The 10,420-nt window shown below is 47.2% G+C and overlaps 1 long non-coding RNA gene across 1 annotated transcript; it reads right to left on the reverse strand.

Moving 5' to 3' along the window:
• Positions 1-1,140: 1,140 nt before the first annotated feature.
• LOC132344282 (uncharacterized) lies at positions 1,141-5,005 on the reverse strand. The gene is made up of 3 exons (XR_009493485.1): positions 3,943-5,005; positions 3,464-3,613; positions 1,141-1,505 (listed from the first exon to the last, which is right to left on the reverse strand). It is a non-coding gene; the product is annotated as an uncharacterized lncRNA (long non-coding RNA).
• Positions 5,006-10,420: the final 5,415 nt, after the last annotated feature.

Here is a 10,420-nt window from a genome sequence, read left to right on the forward strand (position 1 = left end):
GGTGTGAGCTCAGAACTGGGTTTCTTTCTTGAGTGTCCTGTAAAATCCTAGTGCCCCTCAGGCCAAAGGGTTTCCACCTCACCGGGGGCCCCTGGATTCTCCCTGGTGAAAACGTGCACGGGGTGTTTTGCCTCAGGGCCCATGCTCAAGGGGAGCCCTGAGCTCTGGATGATGAGGCTATGACTCAGAGGTACTTCAACTCCTGTTCCTTCTCCGCACCTCCCACCCAGGCAGAGAATAAACTCTTTATTCTCCTGTCCCTCAGCAAGAGCAGTGCCTGGGTTTGGGAGAGCTTACCTTGAACCTGGAACCATGTAAGCACTTTCTTCACTAACCCTCACGTGACCCTGTGAGGGAAGTGCCATTTTGTCATGATTTTACAGAAGAGGCAATGGAAGCTCAGAGCATTGAGGTGATGTGCTCAAAGGTCACATTGGTAGTCAGTTTGTGGAGTCTGGATTCAAATACAGGTCTGTCTAACTTTTGAAATGCCTCATTGCTCATGTGATTTCAATGACACAATCCTGGACAAGTGTGAGGGAGAGGGACAGGCAAGGGGGGGAAAGGGCAATTTGCTTGAGACTTCAGAGTGTCCCATGGAAGCTCAGAATCTCCTTGGAGTTAGGATCGGGTGGGACTTTGTGAGTTGCTCAGGGCACTGGAAAGGCAGCCCACCCCAGCTTGCAGTGGTCCTCCCTAGCCATTGGCTACAGCAGCACAGGTCACAAAAGAGAGCTTCAGTGCCCTTTTAGGGATCATGGAAGAATTCATCAGAAAGCACTCTGGCCTTTCAAGCAGAAAGTGGCATCAGAGGCATCAGAGACATCGGAGGCAATTTAGAAAGAACCTAGATAGATGAGGTGGACATTTGTCACTTTTTTCTGGCCACCTAATATTGAAAGCCTTTCCTCTGTTTGGGACCCCTGACCTGGTCTCTTTTGTGCCTCTTGTACCTACCACTGTTGAGTCAAAACACAGGGCCTGGTAGCCAGTATTACTCCATTACACATTTATTGCTTAAATAACTGGGGTCAAACTCAGGTCTGACTCTAAAACACATGCTTTAAAAATTTATTATGAAAATTTTCATACAGACAGAAGTAGAATAGTATAATACTACTATATATAAAATAGGTAAACAACAAGGGCCTGCTGCAATAGCATAGGGAACTATATTCAGTATCTTACCCTATAATGGAAGAGAATCTGTAAAAGAATGTATGTATGTACATGTAACTGAATCATTTTGCTGTACTCTTGAAACTAACACAACATTGTAAATTACTCTTTGTTATTGTTTTTTAGTCACTCAGTCGTGTCGGACTCTTTTGCAACACCATGGACTGTAGCCTGCCAGGCTCCTCTGTTCATGGGATTTCCCATGCAAGAATTTACTGGAGTGGATTGCCATTTCCTTCTTCAGGGGATCATCCCAACCCAGGGATTGAACCTTCGTCTCCTGCACTGTAGGTGGATTCTTTATGGCTGAGTCACCTGGGAAGCTACTTTAATTTAAAAAAAATTGGAGAAAGAAAAAAAAATTAGAATAGTGTAAAATCCCTGTGTACTCATTACCAGATTCAATAGCTATCAAGATTATTTTCACGTTAGCTTTATTTATCTTTTTCTTTTTCTCTTTTCTTTAAGGCCTTGCCTTAATATTTGGAAGGAAATCCCAGGTGTTATATCATTTACCTCTACATACTTCATGACACATCTAAAACAATTAGGGATATTTTCATATCCAGTGACAGTATTACCATTGCCCCTAACCAAACTAACAACAACTTTAAAACCATGCTCTTGAGCACTACAGGCTAGCTTCTCCATTCTGCTTTCCCAGCCTCCAGCAGGAAGCATTTCTCAGGCATCTGCTCTGTTCCTCCTTGAAGCTGGAATTACAGTTTGATGTGTATTGGGTACTCACAATGTGTCCTCTTAGGTAAGCAGGGGGCCTAACTGCCCTCTGTCTGTTTTCTCCAAGGTCACGCAGTCAGTTAGTAGCTGATGAATGAGACTCAAGCACAGCAGCTGGGTCTATACAGCCCCAAACACAGTTTGCAATGAGATGAAGCAAAGGGACCTCAGTCCTAGGGACAGTCCTGCATTGTTTCTGTTGAAATCCTGCCACTCAGCATCAAGCAAGTCCTTCGTCTGGAACAGTTTGATCATGACTGTTCAGGACTGCCTGATTGAGGGGCTCCGTGGGGCTCCTAGGGCTGTTCTCCTTCATCTGATTGGAATGTGTCCGCCGCCTACAGCCAGGCCTGCCACAACCTGGAACTTCTCTCCTCTTCTTTCCCTGTTCTAGAGCTGATTCAGAGGAGGGCGGGGTGCTCATCTTTCTTCTCTTTCTAGGCTTTGACTTGCTTTCTGCCAAAGCAGAGGGCTCAGAGCACCACAGGTCAAGACAGTGCAAATTCGAGAAGCAGTAAAACTAGCTCCGCTGCTTTTCTGTTCTTGCTCCCTTCTTTTTTCAGACTTTACTTAGGTCACCAGGCTCTCCTGAGCTTGACCTCCATTTCTAATTCCTCAAACCTCTTCCACTCCCCTTAATCTCCCACCCAGATTTCCCAGATAAGTCTCTCAGAGCATTGCATTCCAAAATGAAAATTGACTAGTGCAGAGCAAGAATCCTGGCTCTGGGCCGGTGGAGGGTTGATCAGTCTGGTCCAACTGGGACAACAGGAATGAATCACTGAGTATTTAAGGGAGAAGGAATTCAGTGCAGGGAATTGGTTACCCAGCTGATGAGAGAGCTTCAGTGCCAAGCCAAGGACAATGAGGCTACCCAGAGATTAGCCACAGCAAGAAGCTCCTACACCAGAAGTGAGGGAGCTAGGTTGCTCGGTGGAAACTGGAGCCACAAGAGAGACACAGTCACTGTGGGGGACATCACATGAGGCAGAGAGGGAAGGAGAGAAGTAGCCCAGCTTTGTTCTCCCTTCTGTTTTCCAAGTCCTACCAGTGCCTTCCATTGGCCAAACCCACCAGGACCTGGGAAACAGCCTTCAGGGGTCCACTCATCCCCCTCCCCTCTCTGTCCTCTCCTGCTACAATGTCAGCAGAGAAGGGAAGAGGAAGGGATGGATTGTGGGCAAACAGGCCTGGGAGCAGCAAGAAACTACTGATTGGTTATATACTCCTCCTTCCGCCCCCCACCTCCAACGTATTTGGATCTAACAGGGTCTGTCTGGAAAAAGTGCTTTTACCCAAAGCCAACAAGAAAGTGGGTTGTAAGTTGGAGGGTGGGAGTGGAGCTTGAACCTGCTTCCTTGACTAGCTTCCTTGACCTGCAAGTCTTATCCAGATTCTAGCTGGTTCTCTTATTTCGCCTCCCCCTGCACGCACCCTTCTGCCCTCCTCCGCCCCACACACACTCAGAGTCCAACAAAGATAGGTCACTTTGCTTTCTGGCAACGTGTGACACATTTATTAGATCCTAGGACCATGTAAAACCAACCTTCTTGCTGGGAGGGTTTTGGCTTGGCAGCAAGGCTCTGAATTACAGTGCTGTCAGGCTGGTGAACCTGCTGGCATCGCAGTCCAGAAAACATACCTCCTGATTCTCCAGGTGTTCAGCGAGTTTGAAGGTGTAGGTGAAGGGAGATGCCTGGGAGGGGCAAAAGAAAAGCACCGAACTACATGCTTTCCACACCTCTTTATCTCATTTTATCTTCACAGTCTCCCAAGGTAATTGCCCTTCTGCCTATTTTTTTTAAATAAGAAAAATTTAAACTTTGGAATAATTCTAGATTTACACAACAGTTGCAAGGATAACTCAGTTTCCCCCGATGTTAACACCTTACATAACCATCTCAGGTCTGTTTTTACAAATGAGAAAACGGGGGCTCAGAGAGGTTAAGTGATTTGTCCAAGGTCACAGAGCAAGGACACAGCAGAAGAAACAGACATAAATCCAGGTCGCTCTTATTGCCTTACCTCTTTGGGTTGAATTATTTGTTTCCATCTCATTAGGTGGGAAGTCACTCTCTGATCCCGGAGCCCTTCACTTCACCTTGGAGTTGACTTGCAAACTTTATCAGAAGGCACTTCTTCCACAGAGCCACAGAATGGTAGCACTAAAACATATGTCTGAGGCTGTTTAATACAGGGAAGGCAAATAAACTTCATTTCAGTTGCCAACTTTAATTGAGCAGTAGAGGCTATTTGGGATCCGGCATTGAGAATGATTCTGTTTGCTCCTCAGGAACAAGTGCTGTGATTGATTATTGATGCCTGTCTTGAATGTTGATTAGAAGACTGGAGGAAGTCATGTGATGTACTAGCCACCCTTCAGCAAATCTCCTCATTTTACAGAGTGTCTGAGGTCAAGAGATGAGACAGTGTCTTTGCCTCATTAGTAGTGCAGCTCAGAACATAACCTAGGCTCCCGACTCAGAGCCTTGGGTTCTTTCTGCCTTACAATGGACCCGCAGTAACAATAATAATAACTACCACTTGATGAGTGTCTGCTCACTGCCGGGCACAAAGCACCTTCCAATTTCCATTCCTTACCTTCAATCCTCACAACAACCCTGTGAGGGCGGTATGCTGCTGCTGCTGCTGCTGCTGCTAAGTCATTTCAGTCGTGTCCGACTCTGGGCGACTCCATAGACAGCAACCCACCAGGCTCCTCTGTTTCTGGGATTCTCCAGGCAAGAATACTGGAGTGGGTTGCCATTTCCTTCTCCAATGCATGCATGAATGCTAAGTCGCTTCAGTTGTGTCCGACTCTGTGTGACCCCACGGACAGCAGCCCACCAGGCTCCTCTGTCCATGGAATTCTCTAGGCAAGAGTACTGGAGAAGAGTACTGGAGAAGCCGTTTCCTTCTCCAGTGAGGGCGGTACATTTATCTCCAATGTACCTAGACTTGGGGAAGTTAAAAAAACTTGCCTAAGGCCCACAGCAAGCAAGTACTAAAGCTGAAATTTAAACAGAGACCAGTCTGGCTCCAAAAGTGTAAAACCTGGGTTCTGACTTCCTACAGACACAAGGTTGCATTTGCCCTCACAACCTACAGCAGGTGGAGATGACCCTGGTCACATTGACTTGGTTAGCATTAAACTACACTAAAAAAAACCCCATCATTTTTGTTCTTACTAATTTTCTAAGAACATTTGCTTGCAGGCCCTTAGCTAGATGGAACTGATTTGTTTGGGCTGTTTCATGTTAGATGTGTTAAAAATTGACATGTTAGGAGAGCTGACGTGAAAGGTGACCTGGTTCCCTTGCAAATAAATGATTAATATAACCTCATTGTGTGGCGAGACTATTACTGATTCTCTCGGGAGGCTTAGAAAAACAACAGGTCAGACAATAATATCCATGCTAGCATCAGATGATAGTGTGGGATGACCATGGATGAGTCAGGGGGTTCAGAAGATAATTAACAAAGAGGGAGCTCTATGGAGTCCAAAGAGAATTTAAAAAACGTTCCTTCTCTACCCTGACTATCTGAGATTATATAGCAAAGGCAATGAATAGGAGAGGGGGAAAAGGTGGATTCATTCAAGTGATTCGCTAAGACATTTTAAAGAAATTGACAGGGATCAAATTTCAAGGGGAATACATTCAATTCAACTGACCATGTTACAGCAACTCAACAGTGATTAGGGATAGATGACGTGTGGCTGTGGCCTACACACTTAGGGCAGCTATGACAATACTATACACCCAAGTTTTAGCAGGATAGTGGAGAATTTCTTCTCTATAGATATGGATACACGTTAGAAAAACGCTTCTGTGAAACAGTATTATGTGCCAATGTATATGTATCTTGTATGCCATATATTACTGTCAATGTCAGGCTAAATTTTCAAATAGCATGGAAGTCTCTGTAATAGCAAATACATCGATTATCCACCTATAGTCACTTCAGTGGCCAAAATTATTCTAAATATGAGGAGTCCCTTCCTAAAGACCCCATCGTGACCTTATTTTTTATGGCTCCGGGGTCTTTTCAAAATGTTTCATGCCCATGCCACACTGGTTGTTATAAATCTTGAATGTCATCTCTCTTGGCTCAGAGGTGTCACTCAAGAGTCCTCTACCCCATCTGACTCCTCCTCCAGGGTAATTTCTCACTGATCCTCCCTGTTCCAGCTCCATCTAAACCTGCCCTGTTCTGTTACTCAACATATGCTATTCTCTTCCCTTGGAATATACTTTCTTTTTCTGTCTGCCTGACAACTGCTACTTGTCCTTCAAGTTCTACCTCAGCTTTCTTCTTTGGGAAGGTTTCTCAGTACCCTCAGGAGTCTTCCCCGCCCTCTTGGATCTACCACTTTTATAATGTGTTCCATCAAGTGGCTGGAGTATGTTGCAGCTTTGCCCACTAGAATATGAGTCCCTTGAGAACAAGGACTGTTATTTATTTATTTATTTATTTTCATGTGTGACTCTCCAGGATAGAAGGAGAGGTTCAGGGCTTGCATGTTGAATGAATTAATGAAAGTCCCAATTATCTTCAGAAGCTATTTCCAGGGCTTTCAAATTGGGTCTCCCTTTTCTGCCAAGAGGTGGTAAGAACTGGCCAGATGGATTTGATACTTAATGAGTTTCTACTCGGAGAAGGCAATGGCACCCCACTCCAATACTCTTGCCTGGAAAATCCCATGGGCGGAGGAGCCTGGTAGGCTGCAGTCCATGGGTTCTCGAAGAGTCAGACATGACTGAGTGACTTCACTTTCACTTTCATGCATTGGAGAAGGCAATGGCACCCCACTCCAGTGTTCTTGCCTGGAGAATCCCAGGGATGGGGGAGCCTGGTGGGCTGCCGTCTATGGGGTCACACAGAGTTGGACACGACTGAAGCGAATGGCACCCCACTCCAGTACTCTTGCCTGGATAATCCCATGGACGGAGGATCCTGGTGGGCTGCAGTCCATGGGGTCGCTGAGAGTCGGACACGACTGAGCGACTTCACTTTCCCTTTTCACTTTCATGCATTGGAGAAGGAAATGGCAACCCACTCCAGTGTTCTTGCCTGGAAAATCCCAGGGACGGGGGAGCCTGGTGGGCTGCCGTCTATGGGGTTGCACAGAGTCAGACACGACTGAAGTAACTTAGCAGCAGCAGCAGCAGCAGAAGTGACTTAGCAGCAGCAGCAGCAGAGTTTCTATTAAGTACCAGGCATTGTGCTGAACATTTTGCATGCACGATCTCATGTCTGAAAGAGATGTTTTTAATGTCCATCTGTACTTCACAAATGTTGTTGTTCAGTCACTAAGTCATGTCCCACTCTTTGCGACCCCATGGACTACAGCATGCCACACTTCGCTGTCCTTCATGATGAGGAAATGTAAATTCAGAGTAGTGACTTGCCCAGGGTCATGTTGCTGGGAAGTTGCAAAGCCATGATTTGAACCTAGGCTGTTGGTCTCCAGTGCCTTCTCTCCTTTTTGTGTATGGAGGGTGGGGCCTCTTCTGGGTAATACAGTGATGGTGACATAAGTCAAGCTTGTCTTTGATGTCTTCAGGCTTGTAAGGTGTCTCAGGGACTCTGCGCCACAGTGTTACCCACCCCTGCAGCCACTACTATGGGGCCTACCAGGTAGCCCATCCCATTGGGAGCTTTGTCCTTTGCAACTCCTCTGAGACTTTGACTTCTGGGCTGTGCTAAACTTTTCCAGAGCACATGTTTACATGTTAATGCAATCTTTAACCCAGGAGCAAGCGGCCCTTGTGTAAGCTGTGGGGGGGTCGGGGGGCGGGCGGGCTCTGGTTATGGGGAGTGGGGGTACAGGTTGCTCTGGGCATCTCTTTCAACAGACATGTGGGGGCCCCTCCCACATTCTCAAGGTGCTTGGTGCCTACCTCGGAGGGCTGAGAGCTCTGGAGTCAGACCAACAGGTGTTTCAATCTGGCTTCACCATTCCAGGATGAATTGTGTCATTGGTCACAAATAACCTCATTGAGCCTCCCATTCCCCTTTTGTCACATGGATCTCATAATACTTCTCATCTCCTGGGGAGGTTGTGAGGATGACATGAGACAACACAGCAACTGTGTGTAGTACAAAATGTTGTTGTTGTTTAGTCGCTCAGTTTTGTCTGACTCTTTGTGACCCTGTGGGCGACCTCTGTAGCCCGCCAGGCTCCTCTGTCCATGGGATGCTACAGGCAAGAATACTGGAGTGGGTTGCCATTTCCTTCTCCAGGGGATCTTCCTGACCCAAGGATCGAACCCACACCTACTGTACTGCAGGCAGTTCTTTACCACTGAGCCACCAGGGAAGCCTGTAGTACAAAATAATCACTTGAAAAATGTGAAATCTTTCCTGAAATCTGTTTCTACTGGCTCCCCCACCCCCACCCCTGCCATCTAGGTTTCCCTTCCCCCGTTGCTTCTTTCCTTGCCTCACCAACAGGTATCCTTTTGGAAACTCTTCCCTTCCTTTCCCAGTGGCTCCCTCTGGCATCCTCAACCTTTGGAACAACTAGCCGTCAGAGTTCCTGGGGCTGATCCCGTTTCTGGATATTCTCTCCTGCTGTCTTGAGTGCACGAGCTGATTTGAATTCAGAAAGCAGAGTTCATTCCTGCGAGGAGTGTCACCACAGTCCATCTTACATTCAAATGGTGAAGGCTGACTTGATGGCCCCACGTCGTTATCTGATGGGTGTTGAGAAGGCCTCCCCCCTCGGACCCAGAGACTTCCTTCTGGCCTGTGAGTAATGCCACTATCTCTACCATCAGTGGACGATCCCTTTGAGTCCAACTGCCCTGGGTGGTCTGGGGGGAATGGCTGGGCCAGGCAGGGTTGCTTTGTGTATGTGAGTGCAGATTTTTTGATCAGAGCCTTTCCTGTCAGGGGGAGGGGAGGAAAAGGTTAGAGGGAGCTGACTCCCCAGGGAAGAGGAAAGCCAGGCAGGCAGGGGTGGGGCGTGGGGGTGTGGGAAATCAGCTGATAGAAGGCTGTGTCTCCGGCACAGTTTTGCCTAGGGTGGGCCCTGTGTATTGCAACAGATGTGAACTTTGGAATCACCAAGGTTGGGAAGCCAGGCCTCAGAGGGAGTGGTTGGAGGCTGAGCTCATCCTGAAATGATGTGGGCTTGAATTCCTGGAGGGCAGAGAGGAGGACCAGGGAGGAGGTCCTACTTTGGGGGTATCTAAAGACAGAAAGAGAGTCTTGGTGTCTTTCATCTCTACGTGTAAGTGACACCTGTGGATAGGTGGGTCGTAGTAGAAAATGCCCCCTGAAGGGTGGGGGTCTCCTTTTTCTGACTGCTAAGAGGAGACTTAGCTGAAGGACTGCCCCCTTTCCTTTGGAAAGGAAACAACTTCTGAGGGTGTGGCAGGGTTCACTGGGTGTTCCCCCTCAAGGGAGGTTACCCCCTAAGTGAGGGTGCTTGGCTGGTAGAGGGTAACTAGGTGTTCCTCACCCCACAGAAGAAGGCGCTTCAGTGCTCCTCCCTGTAGGCTTTTCACTTTGTCTCTTGACGTGCACCGCCATCTACCACAGCAGGTATGAACACAGCTTAAAAAGGAAGGTCAAAGATGTCCCCTCAACCCCCTTCAGTGGTTCTACCACACCCTGTGGACCCCACTGAAGGATGCCGATTCTGAAATTTTGTGGCCTTGCCCGTAGGGACCAAGGGGCCAAATATTTGAAATCATCATAACCATAACAAACACCATTGGCTGACCATTTGGGATGCCTTACCAGGGGCTACTTTATATATAGGCCCTGAATGTGGGCTTGACCTGAGGGATAATGAGGTTTTCCCACTGCTTCACGCACACACACACACACACACACACACACACACACACACACACGCACGCACACATGCATGCATGCACATGCCCACACAAACACACACACACAGAGTCAAGTTCCTCGAAAACATGTCCACAGTCCTGAGGCCACAGAGCACGTTAGAGACACATTCTCTGCCTGCAGTCAAAAGTCCCGTTTTTCCCAAGTCCTGCTGCTAGACCCGACTCGGTGCACACAGATACACATTCCCATATCCATCCTTCCCAAGCCCCAAAGCTCTGAAAACTGAGGGCCTTTTGTAAGTTTAAGGTAAATTCAGTTGGCAGCCAAACCTGCGCTGGCATGAGGCTATTTATAGTCTTTTTCTATCACACCCTGTGTGAATATTCATGTGTTTTTGCTCCTGAAATATCAATGTACTTGATTGCTGGATGCTGTCTCAGACCCCACTGGAAGTGACATATAATATTCTGCTATAGATCCCCTCTGGCTTTCTTAAAATTCAAAGCATTCCAAATTCCTTCTATTATAGAACGCACCCCACTGTCTTGTAATGATCTATTTAATGTCCCTAAACAACAACAACAACATTGGCCTGTGAACTTCTCCAGGACCCAGCACATGGTCCAACATGTGCTTTTAGGACTTAAGAATAAATGGCCTTTAGTGTTGAAGGAGATGCATTGTTGGGAAGTTC

This window comes from Bos taurus, chromosome X (genome assembly GCF_002263795.3).
Source record: "Bos taurus isolate L1 Dominette 01449 registration number 42190680 breed Hereford chromosome X, ARS-UCD2.0, whole genome shotgun sequence".
NCBI classification, from domain to species: domain Eukaryota; kingdom Metazoa; phylum Chordata; class Mammalia; order Artiodactyla; family Bovidae; genus Bos; species Bos taurus.